The 16,018-nt window shown below is 48.5% G+C and overlaps 1 pseudogene; it reads right to left on the bottom strand.

Annotated features, from left to right (window-relative positions):
* Positions 1-354: 354 nt before the first annotated feature.
* On the bottom strand, positions 355-15,275 carry LOC115041122 (uncharacterized; annotated as a pseudogene).
* Positions 15,276-16,018: the final 743 nt, after the last annotated feature.

Here is a 16,018-nt window from a genome sequence, read left to right as displayed (position 1 = left end):
TGTGTGTGTGTGTGTCTGTGTGTGTGTGTGTCTGTGTGTGTGTGCGTGCGTGCGTGCGTGTGTGCGTGCGTGCGTGCGTGCGTGTGTGCGTGTGTGTCTCTTTGATGACGTCACTTACCGATGTAGAAACCCACGGCCCTGAATGTCAGGGGTGTCAGGTGAAGGTGTTGGAGATTCTGATGTTTATGAAACATTATTTGAAATCTAAAAATAATAATTCGATTATTCATCATATATTGTGTTTCTGTTGAGGCAACAACTTCCAACAATGAGAGCTGATCTGGAAAGACTTTAATGAGCAGCACAGCACCAGAGTCATGCAGTTGTTTATAGCTGCAGTACAGTAGTCGTATAGTTGCCTAATAGCGGTGCAGCTGTAGTACAGTAGTCGTATAGTTGCCTAATAGCGGTGCAGCTGTAGTACAGTAGTCGTATAGTGCTGTGCAGTGGTGAGGATCGTTCAGACTCTGGTTGGTCGTCGCTGTTGTTCTCAGGAGGTTTCTTCATCCACACATGGTCATGCAGATCCACTGAGGAGAGAGAGCAGCTGTGAGCACACTGAGGTCAACTCATGAACACTGATTCTGTCTGACCGACTTGTACCTCGGTGACATTCAGCTCCACGGTTCCTGTCCCGTCCCGCTTCAGTTCCTGGAAGGCTTCTGAGAACACAAGACGAAGAGGGGAAACATTTCCTGAAACTGCTGGGGCTGCTTTAGGCAGCACTTCAAGTTTAAAGGTCCATACAGTCTAACGGTAGACCTCCATGTGGTCTTTGATTCTAAATCAGGTGTATGTTCCATATTAATACAGTGAAGATCTCAGTCCTCAAAGAAACAACCTTAAAACCAGCCGTTAGGACTTCTGGGACTTTGTGATGTCACAGCAAAGTCACCATCTTCAGCCCCCCCACCATCCACCTTTGCAGGATTTGGTTTGTCTGAGTGTGTTCCTGAAATGTGCTCTAATTTTCACTATGAAAACAGTCATCTGAAGATAGGATCAGAGTCTTCAGATTGGGTAACTGAGCCTACGAGAGAAGTAAAACTATTGAGATGGTTTTTGGTTAAACCCTCAAAATAAAAGACTGGAGAAGTTAAACTCCATGGATATGGACCCTAAATATAAAACATGGACCTTTAACACAGACAAGGCCCTGCCCCCTGGTGGTACATACTGAACATGGCCTCCAGTTTGACCAGGCAGCAGGTGAAGTTGTCGAAGTCAATGACCTCATTATCGGCATATCGAGCAACGAGCATCTGATGCAGCTTGTTGTTAAGTTTGAATCCTGTTGACAGAGATCACCACAGGTCAGCATAAACACACACGCAGACAGCTCAGTGACACTTGGACGTTTGTGGTCAGGACGTTTACCGCCATTTTCCAGAGCCAGACGCATCTCATAGGAGTTCATACAGCCAGATTTATCCAGGTCAAACTCCCTGAAGATTCCCTGCAATGAAACACAGCTCTGAACAGGAAACCCATCTTATTGTGAAAAATTAGAGTCATGCTGTTCAACTCCATTTAGATCTCAAGAGACCAGGTCCAGATTAAAACCTACTGGCACTCATCAAAAGTGGATCAGGCAGCATTTAAAGGATTTTTTCACTTCAGACCTCATGGGGACAAGTCCAGGAACCCTGGTCTTATTTTAAAAGCTGTTTGGACTCACCAGCCACTTTCTGATCTTGTTCCAAAGGATCTGGAACTCCAGCAGACCAAGCCGAGCGCTGCCATCTTTCTGAGACCAGGTCAGGGAGAAACCAGGGAACATCTGAACCAGATGTTACACCAATGAACCAATAAAGACCAGACTCTTTAGTCAACCACCATCTGGTCCTCTAACTTTACTGAGAGCCTGACATCCCGCACTAGGATCAGCTAAACCAGCAATGTGAGGATACGTCCATGAGGCTGACCATGGCTCTGCAGGACTCCATACTGAAACCATCAGTCTGCAGGTCTCTGTCTGTAACACAACAACCACAGACCAGGTCAGACCACCTGGACCACCTGGACAACTCAGAACATGATTTGAACTCACGTTTAGACACGACTCGGTTCAAGATGGTCCTGAGCTCTCGCACTGAGACCTCCAGGTCCTAATAAGAGAGAGGGCTCTTAGCTGCTGTTAGCCTGCATGCTAACTGAGGAAGAAAAAAAGGAGGGGTAAGAGCTGACAGACTCACGTCTCCTGACAGCTGAGCAAACATGGACCTGAAAGACTCATCGATGTCGCCCTCTGTCACTTCCTGCAGAGGGACGGAAAGGTCAAACCTTATTCATGCAGAAGCTCAGAAGAATTATAAAATAAAATAAAAAAAGCAAAAGAATAAAGCAACATTTACAAATAAAGAAATTTACCAAAAAAGTGTATTGAGTTGAATAACTATATTAATCTCCATTGCATAAAATCCAACATTTGTGAAACCAGACCAGAACAGGACCAGAACCAGGTAGTTAGGGCTAGGACAAATGAAGAAGAGGAGGTGTGTTTGACCTCTGAGTGAATGTGACATGAACTTTCACCTCATCATCGAACTCCGCCTCCACGCTGTCGTCCATCTCCCTGCACAGAGCCAGACATCACTCAAATTGTTGCTGAATCAGCAAAAAGGAAGCATCTGACCTGATGCACTCACTCGGCTTCTGACTGCTTCTCTGTGAACACCCTGAGGACAAAGTCTGCCTCCTTTGAGGGTTCAAAGGTCGATGGGACAATCAGGTACTCGCCCGGTGGAAGGCGGAGCCTGGCGCTCACCTCTCGCAGGTTGATGAAGGTCTCTGAGCGAGCACAGGAGGAGTGACGCAGGAAGAAGTCCTTCTTCATGTGGATGCTGGGACAGCCGTGGTACTGATGGACAGATGGACGTCAGCAGTGATGAGCTAAATGCGATGAAAAGTGACGATTGATTTGTTTCTCACCTCCTCAGGAATCTGTGAGACAAACACAAAAACTTGCTATGGAGATGGGAGACGAGACAGAGTTTATGCTCTTAGCTGCAGTATTGTGCTTCTATGACCTCTGACCTCATAGATGGCAAAGCCAATGGTGTGCATCTCCTGTCCGTGGCGGCGGTAGCGGCGGCGGTCTTTTTGCATCAGAGCCACCAGGAAGCTGCAGGCAGCCTCGCTGTCGTCTGGGTCATCGTCCTCCTCCAGCAGAGACATCTTGTACTGAGGGTTGATCCAGAATGTGTCTGAGGCGCAAAGGACGACATTTCATCCTGAGTCACAAACACAAACATCTAGATCCAGCGATTGCAGCGACAGTCCAGATCCTGCCCTGCCCCGCCCCCTCCTCACTCGGGTGATTTCTGCAGCCTCCTGCTGAGCTTCCTCTTCTCCAACAACCTTCAAATGTCACAGTTCTCCAACAGCTGGTGGATTCTTCACTCAGAGCATCAGCAGTCAGATTACAGATCTCCAGCCTGGAGAACTGACGCAGGAAGTCCTGGAAGGACATCCTGAGACAGAGACACACTGTCACTGACTTCTCCTCACATGTCGTCCTGTATCTGGCGGCTGAACCTACCAGAACTCGCCGTCCTCCATCTTGTTAAGGATCTGGTCTTTCTCTGCTGAGTCAATCTGGTTCCACTCTGATGAGCTGAGACCACAGAACACTGTCAAGCTCCACTTGGACTCCACCCACAAAACCAGAAAACACCTGAAGGTTTCACCTGTCGCTCCAGGCCCCGGTCCACTCCACCTGACCCCACGGGTTTCTGATCCGGATCAGACGCTCCTGACGGCTGCAATATTCCACCTGCAGAGGGAGGGCAGAGTCATGGATCAGACACACATCAGAAGTTCAGGTCGAAGGTCAAAGCTGAGCTCACCTGTCTGAGTCCAGTCACAGAGTAGGCATGGCCTTTCACTAGCTTCTTAAAGGTCACTGCCTCCATGTCGAAGGCACTGGTGATCTGAAGAGAACAGACGGTGAACACATACAGAGAACTGGACTACCTGATCTGGTCTGGAATGTTCTGCACTGATCTGATCATCGTGCCTACTCAATATTCACAAATATCCTGTCTGAATAGAGAGCAGAAAAACTAGTTCCTGCATTAGTTCCCTCCAGACTGGACCACTATCAGGACGTCCCAACAGCTCTCAGCTTTTAACTGTCCCTTAATTTATCTGGTCTGGACGGTCTGATCTCTTCTGCTCTGGCCTCGTGTCAGTGCAGTGAGTGATAAAGCCACAGAACTTAAACTGGATGCTGATCAGGGTCTTGAGGTCTGTGAAGATTAAGATCACTAAGTGATAATAGACCTATAGGTCACGTGACCAATGAGGACACTGACGTCGATGGAGCAGCCAAGCAGGGACCCTCGGTCCAGGGCCCTGAGGATCACACCATGAAGATCTGCAGAAGTCTTCCTCAGCTCAAACATTTCAGCCACGCCCCCTGTGAAGTCCTCGAACGCCTCAGTGGTGCTACCGCCAGACAGGGCCTCGTACGAGCCATTCAGCCTGATGCACAATACAGACAAAAGATACAGAGCAACACCACAGACACACAACAGTAACACAAGCATTATTACCGATTGTTGGCTTGTTAAAATCAGGAGGTGTTGTTTAGAAGTTTTGACTCGCTAGGACATCAAAGTGACGAGGAGGAGCCAATCTTCCTCTGACCTGCAGCACAGTGACATCACTGTCACTGAGGAGGAAGGGCTGACTTACTTGGCGTAGGCCTTCTCCAGCAGAGCACTCCAGAACTCCCTCCCCTCTGCTGAGTGGACGAACATCAGCTCGCCATCTTTCACCGGCAAACGGTCGTCGATCACCACGTCCACCCACTCCCCGAACTGCCAGAACTACACAGACGCAGACACACAATGGGCTCTGGTTGGCTCAGCACTCTGAGAGGAACTAAAACCAGGTGAGGACCAGTGTGAACAGGTGGCATCTTACCTGAAAGTGGAAGATGCCAGCATATTGGTGGTTGAAGCTCTGACCGTGAGGAACAACGCGATGCAGGAGCCGCCCGTTCAGAGTCAGAGAGCCAATGGCAGCGAGCAGCCAGCAGTCACCTGCAGGACGGACAGACAGTTCACACCTGAGCCTCAACCTTCATACCGTGCGCTGAAGTTGACCATGTTTCTTTTAAGACTGTTATCAAATATGGACAGAACCTCTGTGACGTCACCTAAATGTTATATATGTTATCTATGTATCAAATTTAAAAACCTAATATTGATCAGAAAATAATTTCACCATCAGCTCAAAGTAAAGTTCGTAAACAGACTGACATCAGGTCAACTCGGTGATGAGGATGATGAAGATGATGACTAAGCTGACAGGAAATGTTCAGCAGCAGCTTGTTAATGTGCAGATTGAACGTCAGCTGACCCCATTATCAGCCTGATGGTCTGTGGGGACTCACTAATGCTAAGCTAAATGCTATCAACAACAAACACTAACATTAGAAACTGGACATTAAGCATTAAGCTGCTGATGTTTCCTGCTAATGGAGAAGTCCTCTCGGTGACCTGATCAATACAGGAAGTGCTGCCTTCAGGAGCTTCTTGGAAAAGTCAGCTCCTCAAATCTGCGGCAAGTTATATGGCGGGGTGAGTGGGGGGTTGGGAGTGTTGTATTGTTGTCTGTTGTCTGTTGGCCTGGTGTTTCAGCAGTGTCCAGCAGGTGGAGCTACAGTAGTCTGCACCGCCCACTGAGGGGGAGGGGGGAGGAAAATACTGATAATTCCTGTCTAACCCCGTGTTTACAACCATACACAAAGACACACACACTCCACCCTGCTGCTGATTGGAGAGCAGTGAGTCACTTTCATATGGGTCTGCCTGTGCTTGTGGGGACGTCCTCACATCGGCTGACTGGGTGTCCTGACCTCTGTCCTGTCCTCTGTCCTGGAGAGCTGAACCACAGAGACCACAGAGGAGCCTGGATCGGATTCAGCTGACCAGACCTGGTCCAGTTTAAACTAAACTAAACTAAAATGCAGCCAGTGTGTCCCCACAAAGCCGGTCTGTCCTCAGAACACTTGAACTGACTGAAAACACAAACTCACTGAGGAGGCTTACCGCTCTGGGCCCTCTCACTCTCTCACAAACTTTCTGAGCCAATCACAGAGCTTAATTTCTTCTCTCTAAACAGGTTCCAGCTGGTGGACCTGAGGTGGTCTGATAAAACGTGATCCATGTGTCTGTATTTCAGTATAGAAGCATCGTTACATCTATAATGATACAGTGAACAGACTGCAGTTTAGGGGGAGCACACACACACACTGTCGACTGCTGATCTCTGTTTACTTTTGACATGCCACTGGTCTGTCTCATAGCAACAGTCAGAGTGTTTTCTTTGAACAGTTCAGGTGTGGTCACGTGACCAGCTGACAGGATGCTGATTGCAGACAGAGCAGGGAAACGCCACTGAGCATGTGCAGAAGGACTTTTATTTGGACTGAACTAGACTCACCCAGAGCTCCCTGGCAGATATCTGTCCTGGTAGCTCCGCCCACAATGAACTCAGGGTCCTGTGTTAGCTCCTGAAACAGCCAATTACAAACGCCCGTCTGTATACCATCACATGTCATCGAAGGTCAAATTAAAAGGCCTCCTTTTAGGGGTTTCACAGGTTCTGAATCAGCAGGTCTCTGTTTACCAGATTCTGCAGTAGATGGTTCTGGTTCTTACCGTGGGTCGTTTCCACTCCACACCTCTGGTTTTTGCAGTCAAAGGTCCAAGTTCCTTGAAGCCCAGTGAGGCCGGTTCTGCAGGGAACATTGGGTCTTTGAACAGGATTCCTTTCTGCAGACAGTCTTCCTGCAGGGCCTGGAAATCCTGGTTCAGGTAGCGTACAGCCTGCTGAACTGAGCCTAGTCCTTCAGCCCTTTGCCGGTCCTTTTGGATCCGCCCAGACACACCTTCAAACATCCTAACACACAACACACCCCGAAACCTGATCAGACCAGCAGAATCCAAGGATCCCCTCAGGGTGGACCCTGACAAGTATACCTTCCTCCAGAGCCACCATCAGGTCTACGTTTAGATTCTTCAGGATCAAACATCTGCAGAACACAGCCTCAGCTGTGTTAATGTCAATGAGGACAATAAATAATAATGCTAATACTAATACTACTACTAATAATAATAATAATTGTACCTGGTGTCTGTCCACTGGTTCACAGAGAGCTGAGAGGAAACAGATCAATTAATAATAATCATCAATGACGGAAACAGATTCTTCAGTTAAATTAAAACATTCCTGACACAGCAGCTTCTCTGATTGGTCTACAGAATTTCTGCTGAAACAAGGTGAAAACAGCGGCGGGGGGTCACACCAGCCCCCGCAGCTGGCTGGACTCACTGGGTGTGCCTCAGTCCTCAGACTCTCAGACTGTCCGGGTCCTGTCGGGTCCGGAGCTGGACGGTCTGATGTGGTCCTGGATGCTGCTGTGGATGTTGCGATGCAGTCACGGGCCCCGCCCGGCGGGAGGGGCGGGGCTACGTCATCACCCAGCAGTCAGTTAAAGAGCCCGAGCATCAGGTCCGTTACCGACCCGGTCTGACCAGGACCAGGACCAGGACCCGGTAAGAATAAACTCCGCTCTGCTCTGTGAGCTCCTTCACCAAAACATCCGTCTGTCAAGCAACAAAGAAGTTGGGTCACGTGACCAACTTGATTTCCGGTTGGATCACTATCCAACCCCTCCCTGACAGGAAGAAGGAAGGGCTGCAGGGATGTGGTTAATCATCTGGTCCACAGGATGTTTTCCAGAATCACATGGTCCTGGACCCCAAAACCAGTTCCTGCTCTAAGGAAGAGGCTAGCTCCAAGATAACGCAGTTGGAATCTAACTGGACTGCTGGTCTCAGTCTTTAGCTGGAAGCTTAATATCCTGGATCTGTCTGAACCACAGAGACCTGATCTCAGAGTCAAGATTTTTCCTCAGGCTGCATCACACCTGTTCTTTGAAGAATGAATGAAGCACAACAAGTTTTTGTGAATAAGTTTATTGACTTTATGTGGACAGGAAGTCGGCAGTGTGTCAATAATGAAACACAGGGCTCACATATAAAATATCAGGAGTTCAGGGAAGCTGTAAACAGATATGGCGAGCTGCTGTAACATGGAGGCTCCGGCGAACTGGACTCAGGGCTCAGATCATGGAAAAGTTTAACCACTGGAATCAGAGAGAGAACAAAGAGATGGGTCAGCCCGGGATCTGGCTCTTCACATCTGCTCTCAGTGTGATGGTTCTCACCTGGTTGAAGTCAAGCTCGATGGAGCCAGAGTCATGAGCATCAAGCTTCTTGAAGATCTCTGTGGAACAAACAGGCCTGACATCAGAACCAGGAAGCTGCTGTTGCACCTGGCTCGGTGACATCATCACTGAATATCAAATTAAAACAGCTCTGACTAAATACCACCTTCAGCTCCACAAACTGACCTTTCTGTGATCATTACAGATTCACTGGAAACTTGATTTTCTTCTATTTCAGGTTCAGATATTAAATAACTTTAATATTTCAACTGAAACAGCACAAACAATTTCATTTGACAGGAAACTGAAATGTCTGGTCCAATATGGACTCAGGACTTCAGCCCAAGTCTCTAATGATTTCAGCTGTTAGCCAGATGATTTTATGTGTACCTGCTAAATTAGCCATTAGCTATCCTTGGTTAGTTGTCTTTGTTTGTCCTTTAGGCGTTGTCCTGTGTGTGTTAGCTAAATAAACTTTAACTCACTGAACATCATCTCCAGCCTCATCAGGCAGCCCACGAAGTTGTCGAAGTCGATTGTCATGTCTGGGTCTGAGTATCGAGCCACCAGCAGCTGGTAGATGGTGTTATTGAGGGTGAACCCTGCAGGAGAGGAGACCACAAACAAGTCAGGCTAACATCAGACTAGCACAGATACAGGCAGACAAAAACAAAAAATGGCCAACATTCACAGAGAGCTTAAAAAGATTGAGCTTGTAGATGATCTGATATTTATATACTTTTTAACTTATGCAAATGTAAATTCTGCCCTGTTTTACTAGGCTAGTTGGTTTTCTAGCTAATGAGATTAACTGCTGTTTTTTGTGAACAACAGTTCATTCAAGTTTAGATTTTGACAGAATACAGCAAACAGAAATGTGAGCTATTGAATGATTTAGTGAAACACTAATCTCTGTCGATTAGTTACAGATTGACAATAATCCAAGAAATATTCCTCCAAAAAGGAGTTGAGAAATTAGCTTTTCTATTTCATTTTGATATTGCTAACTTCTTTTTAGTTTAAAAGAAGAAACTGTCCCTTGAAAGGTGTCATATTATTTTGTATCATTAAAAAGCAAACCAGTGTCTAATTAAACTGGTCCTCTACGACACTAAGTGTGTTTTTCCTGCGACAGGACAGAACTTCTAAAGCTAAACCAGTTGCTCATCAGCAGGACGTACCATACCATCATCATCATCATCATCAGTGTACTGACAGGTTAATGTGTAGGCAGAGAGAGTCCAGGCAGCAGCAGCAGCAGCAGCAGCAGCAGAGGGAAACACACAAACATTAATGTCATGAGAGGAAGAAGTTAGTGAATCAGCAGCTTCCTCATTCCTCCTGTGGCTGGGAGGAAGAGGAAGAGGAAGAGCAGTTTTGTGCTGTGAGACAGCATGACTCACTCAGCCCTGAAGTTAAACCCAAACATGTTGAACAGTTACTCTGGAAGCTGAACACATGACACTGACAGGAAACATCTGAGCATCATCAGAGGCTGCTGAGCTTCCAGGCTCACTGTGACATCATAATAACAATCACTGCTGTGAACATCAGCCAGTTGAAGCGAACCTCATCAGAAAAAGTCACAATTTTAACAAGCAGAGAAGAACAGATGGACAGAACTGAGCTCCTGTTGCAGGAGCACACAGAGGTCAGAGGTCGGCAGAGCAGAGGGAGAAGAAGCTGCCACAATGAAGGACCCTCATGTTGTGAGTCAGTCTGGCTGAAGAAGAAATGCCGACCTGCGTCTTTGAAGGCCACCCTCATCTCCGGCGTGCTCATGGTGCCAGAGTTGTCCGAGTCGTTCTTCTTGTAGATGGACTGCAGACACAGAAACACAGATGTTGGTCCATGTCAGTCAAAGATCACGTGACAGCACATGTCTGACTTTATCGTGGCGTCTCACCAGGTATCTCTGAACTTTCTTCCACAGCGTGGCGAACTCTCCGAGGCCGAGCTTCCCATTCCCACTGTCCTGCTGCAGAGTTAAAGAGCCTGACTCGGTTTAAATCACAGGTTATTTACACTACCCATTACTCCTCAGGGAGCAGGAAGCAGTGGGTCACATGACCTCAGGTATTTCAGGTGTGAGGATACATCCATCAGGTTCACCATGACCCTGCAGGTCTCCATGCTGAAGCCGTCAGTCTTAATGTCACTTCCTGTTGGAAACAAGAAGTTAAATATACGGCAGCGTTCAGGTGAAATGTATCACTGACTGATTGACGCACTTTTGGCGACGATCTTGTTCATGATGGTCCTCAGCTCAGCAGCAGAGATCTCCATGTCCTGACACACAAACACAACAAGCAGGTCACCTAAGACACAAACAAAACACACAGGTCATACCTGAGCAGGTGAGCGTCACTCAGTCTGATGACCGCTGACCAGGGAACTTACGTCTCCAGCCAACTTGGTGAAGAGGCCCCTGAAGCCTGCGTCCACCTCCTCATCAGACACTGTTTCCTGGACACCAAAGACCCAATCACACAAACTGGAGCTATGCAAATGTGTGTGTGTATGTGTGTGTGTAGTTCACTCACATCCTCCAGGTCAGCATTGACTGGATCGTCACAGGGTCTGAGGACAGAGTAAGGTACTGTTAGAACACACACACACACACACACACACACACAAACACACACACACACAAACACACACACTCAGGTCCATGTCTTACAGGGTCTCAGTCTGTTTTTCAGAGAACACACGGATGCAGAAGTCTCCGTTGAGATGAGGTTCAAAGGTCGAGGGGACGACCAGATATTCTCCAGGTGGCAGCTTGAAGCGTGAGCTGACCTCCCTCAGGTTGATGAAGGTTTCTGATCTCGCCGTCTGGGCGTGTGTCAGGAAGAAGTTCTTATCCAGGTGAACCTCTCGTTGCCCGTGGAACTGGGGGGGGGGGGGCACGAGATTTACATTTGTGTTATGTTGAGACATGTTGTGTTATGTCATCTGATGTTGTGTTGTATGTGTACTCAGATGGATGAATGGTGAGGGAGCCTGGAGATGTTTGACCTTTGACCTGATGTGCTGAGGTTCTCACCTGTTTAGGAAGCTGAAATAAAACAGAAGCAGACAGTAAGGTCTGTGTCAGAACTGTTCGTCCTCCGCTGCTCTTCTTCAGGGCTCACCTCATAGATGGCAAACCCGATGGTGTGCATGTCCTCGCCCTGTTTGCGCAGCCGGCGGCGGTTCTTCTGGATCAGCCCGACCACAAAGCTGCAGCCCACCTCTCCATCATCAGGGTCGTCATCTTCTTCCTCCAGCCTGATGACGAACTGAGGATTCATCCAGAATGTGTCTGTGGAGGAGGAAACAGATCCAGGTAGCACAAAGTCCCAACAGTTCAGATCTGTGTGTCAATGTGTGTCTGTGTGTGTCTGTGGGGTGGGGGCACTAACAGGGGTGGTTCCTGCAGCCCCCCGCTGTCGAACCCCTCCTCCAGTTGCCGTCAAACTTGCTGACGCTCCAGTGTTTGACAGAGTCGTCCTCAATGGTGTCTGGGGTCAAGGTGCAAACCTCAATACGGGAGTAGTGACGCAGGAAGTCGCGGAATGACATCCTGTTGAGAAGAGGAGAGACATAAGGTGACCTTTGACCTCTGAACAGTAAACATACCAGAAAACAAGACGTTTGACCTATTACAGGTTGACTTCACCCACCAGAACTCTCCATCCTCTGCGTTGGCGTGAGGACACTCTCCCTGGACAGAGTTCCACTCTGATGATCTGTGAAACAACACACACTTAAACAGACTCACACAGATTTTGTGTGTGTGCAGGGTTGTTTATTTGTGTTGGAGGCTTTGTCATGTCAGCGCCGTGTCTCATTGCTGTTGTGTTGTACTGTACTGTCATTGTCGCTGTCATTGTTGTGTTGTGCGCTTACCCGTCGCTCCAGGCCCCAGTCCACTCCACCTGACCCCAGGGGTTCCTCATCCTCACCAGTTTCTCCTGCCGGCCGCGATAGTTTACCTGGAACCAAACAGGAGAGCGTGTCACTCTCCCCTGGATCATGTGACCTCATCAAATACCTCATCAACAGGGCGTGACATCACCTCCACGGCACCAGTCAGAGAGTAGGCGTGGCCTTTCACCAACTTCTGACGAGTGACAGCTTCCGAGTCTGCAGCGCTGGTGATCTGCACAGAAACAAAGAAAAGTCATCATCATCATTACCAACTTCATCATCATCATCAGCAGCAGCAGGCACTCACATCTATGGAACAGCCCAGCAGGGCTCCAGCCTCGAGGGCCTTTCTGATGATTTGGAACAGGTTGTTTGGAGGTCGTTGGAGGTCGTAGTTTTCAGCGATGCCTCCAGTAAAATCCTCAAAGCCCTCGGTGGTTGAGCCACCAGACAGCGCCTCATAGCAGCCATTAACCCTGCAACAAAACAAAAAGCAGCAGGTGAGCGTAAAACAACATACATGACACCTCCAACAACACAACCCTGATGACCACAACGTTTTCTGTGATGTCACTGCGTTCCCAGGTGTCCACACGGTCAACAAGAAGTCTTACTTGGCGTAGGCCTTCTCCAGCAGAGCGCTCCAGAACTCCCTCCCTTCTGCCGAGTGGACGAACATCAGCTCGCCATCTTTGACAGGCAGACGGTCGTCGATCACCACGTCCACCCACTCCCCAAACTGCCAGAACTGCACAGACACAGACACACAACCTGTCTGTCTGTTTCTGTCCAAACGACTGTCTGTCTGTCTCGCTGTGTCTCTATTACCTGGAAGTGGAAGATCCCGGCATAGTCCTCACCAAAGCCCTGGTCCGTGGGAACCACTCTGGCCATTACGTACTCGTTCAGGGTCAGTGAAGCGATGGCGGCCAAAAGCCAGCAGTCGCCTGGACAAACAGGAAGTTGCTCAGTAACAATGCAGACATAACCAACTGGGACTTGAAGGGACCGGGAGCACATGCTGTCCAGTCCGGCTGGGTCCTGTTTTATTGACATTATTAACTTAAATATAATGTTTCTTAATGACGCTGCGTCTGAGCCACCACAGGAAGTGAGGTCATGACCCAGCGTCCTCCTATCAGACTAACAGCAGGTTGCACAAAGTCGCACAATAACACAAATACAGTCCCCTAAAGGACTCAGGGGACAGCTCACTCTGCACTGAATTCCTGGAGCAATAGACGTTTGGAGAATTTGTTGAGTCTTGTTTCAGTTGGATTCAAATGTTTGTGCGTGTGACAACAAATCTGAGGTTACACAACAAGAAATCTGCTGCTGCGGTCTACAGAGGCAGCTGACTCACACAGACACACACACTGTGTGTGTGAGGGTGTGTCCCCGTTGGTTGACAGCCCAATGCCCTCCCCTCCCTCTCCCTCTTTCTCTATGTTTCAGGCTCTCGCCCTCTAACAGTAGCTGGCAGTCCTCCGTCTTCCTGCTGAGCCAATCAGAGCTCAGCGGGGTGATCCAGATCCGGTCAGCTGGTTCTCATTATGTTCTGTGGTTCTCGAGCTCCTGATGATCCATTCTCACATTTAAAACTAAAAGAAAAGGGTCAACATTGACAGGCTGATCCTGTGATTGGTCTGTATATTGAGAGCAGAGCGGACACAACAGCTATCAGTGACCTCTGACCCCAGGACCTGCTCAGGCAGACCCCACCCCCTGCAGTGTACCTGCCAGCCTGTCTGCACATGAGCAGCAGCTCAACTGGCAACTCTCAGTGGTGTGTTCAGGGACAGTTAGGAAAACTCACCCAGAGCTCCCTGGCAAATGTCGGTCCTGGTGGCGCCACCCATGATGAATTGAGGGTTAGAGACCAGCTCCTGAAGGAGAGACAGAGACTGAGGATCAGGACCGAACCTTCAGGGATTCTATCAGATGTTTTATAACCACGTTGTCGTCAGATGTGACCAAACTGTTGTGGCAGTCATCAGACGGTCAGTTAGAGAAGACAGAGCGTCTGCCTGCTTCCGTCTCACAAAACTTCTTAGTAATAAATGAATTCTTACAGTTTATAATAAATAGACTGTGAGAAAACCCTGAACACTGGACCATGAAGAATTTGCTTTCACTTGGTCCTGACAGGAGAATGAATGTGTCCTCCTGATGCAGGTGATGATCAGAGCATCAGCCATGTTGATGTTTAGAAGGACAAAGGTCACAACACCTCCAGCGTTTTAGCTTTTAGCAGGCTAGCTTCAGTGGCACAGAGGAAACATATACTGAGCATGGTGTTTGTGGATGGTCTGGAGGTTCGAGTCTCCTCACTGTGTTGTGGTTAAGCCACTCCCTCCTCTTCCTCTGCTCACTTCCTGCTTGAGCGAAAACACTCAGTGACACATCGACTCCAGCCAGTTAACAGATTGTACAGAAAGTTTGCTGGGTTGAAACAGATTTGATGGCGGCAGTAAGTCATCTCTGTGGTATTCAGGACCTCCGACTCTGATTTCATAATTAAATCAAAGTAAAAGTTTCTTTTATCAGCTGGTCTGATTACAGCTCTGAAGTCTCAGCTGGGCGGTTTGTCTCTGATGTCCCTCAGACACACACGTCAGCCAGATAGAGTGACGTCACGGTGTCATCACTGTGACATCACACCAGTCTCTCTTTCAGTAACACCCCCCCCCCCCGACCCCACCCTCGCGTGCAAACCCACCCGTACCCTTCCTGAACCGGGGCCAGGCCCGAGAACTCACCGTGGGTCTCTTCCAGGTGACTCCCCGGGTCTTGTAGGAGCTCCGGCCCAGCTCGTTGAAGCCCAGAGACTCCGGAGCGGCGGGGAAGGTCGGGTCACAGAAGAGCTGTCCGGAGGACCGACATTGGGCCCGCAGAGAGCCGAAGTCCTGGTTCAGGTACCGGGATGCGTTGGCGTTGGTGCCGAAACCCGCCGCCATGGCCCGTTTCTTGGCCAAAGTGGACGCGACGCCGGACATAATGGATGAGAAGGACGTCCAGACAGAAGACCGAGTTCACCTACAAAGTTCCTAAAGTTTCCTGCAGCGAAGATTCAGACCGAGTCCGATCCAGATGATCCAGAGCCCCGCCCTGAGGGGAGGGGGTAGGCCCCTCCCCTCAGGGCGGAGAGAGAGCAGTGCTTAATGTCTCTCTCTCTCTCTCTCTCTAAGTGCAGTGCTTAATGTCTCTCTCTCTCTCTCTCTCTAAGTGCAGTGCTTAATGTCGCTCTCTCTCTCTCTCTCTAAGTGCAGTGCTTAATGTCTCTCTCTCTCTCTCTCTCTAAGAGCAGTGCTTAATGTCTCTCTCTCTCTCTCTCTCTAAGTGCAGTGCTTAATGTCTCTCTCTTTCTCTGTAGTGTGTCGGAGCGTTTATGAAAGCTTTTGTAAGTTTTTCCAACTTTATGTTTTTTTATTGTTATTTTTTTCTTCTGGGGTTGTTTTTGGATATTGTGTCCCCTCATACAGAGTAACACACAGTAACACGCAGTAACACAGCAGACTGACAGTGAGGAGGACCGAATGCAGGTGGAGATGCAGAGCGGTTATTCTTCCCTCAGGATCAGGACCTTTCTCAGGGACACAAAGGGGATGAAGGCTGTGAAGGTTTCCAGACCTTCAGTTCTGCCATGACTCGGTTAGATTGTTCATGAAGAACTCAGGAAGCTTGGGGCAGCTTTCTTTCTGCGACCCTGAGTACCAGAAGGTTCGAGCCCAACTGGCAAGTGAATTAGAAGTGGAATGCTTTTATTGTCATCATACACAACGTACAATGAAATTTAGAGACAACTTTTTGGTGCAAAATATAATTATAAAATAAGAAAGATAAAAGATAAACTAAAAAATAAAA

This window comes from Echeneis naucrates, chromosome 1 (assembly GCF_900963305.1).
Source record: "Echeneis naucrates chromosome 1, fEcheNa1.1, whole genome shotgun sequence".
Taxonomy (NCBI): Eukaryota; Metazoa; Chordata; class Actinopteri; order Carangiformes; family Echeneidae; genus Echeneis; species Echeneis naucrates.
Note: the sequence above shows the minus strand (reverse complement) of the source record. Positions and strands in the feature narration are given on the sequence as shown.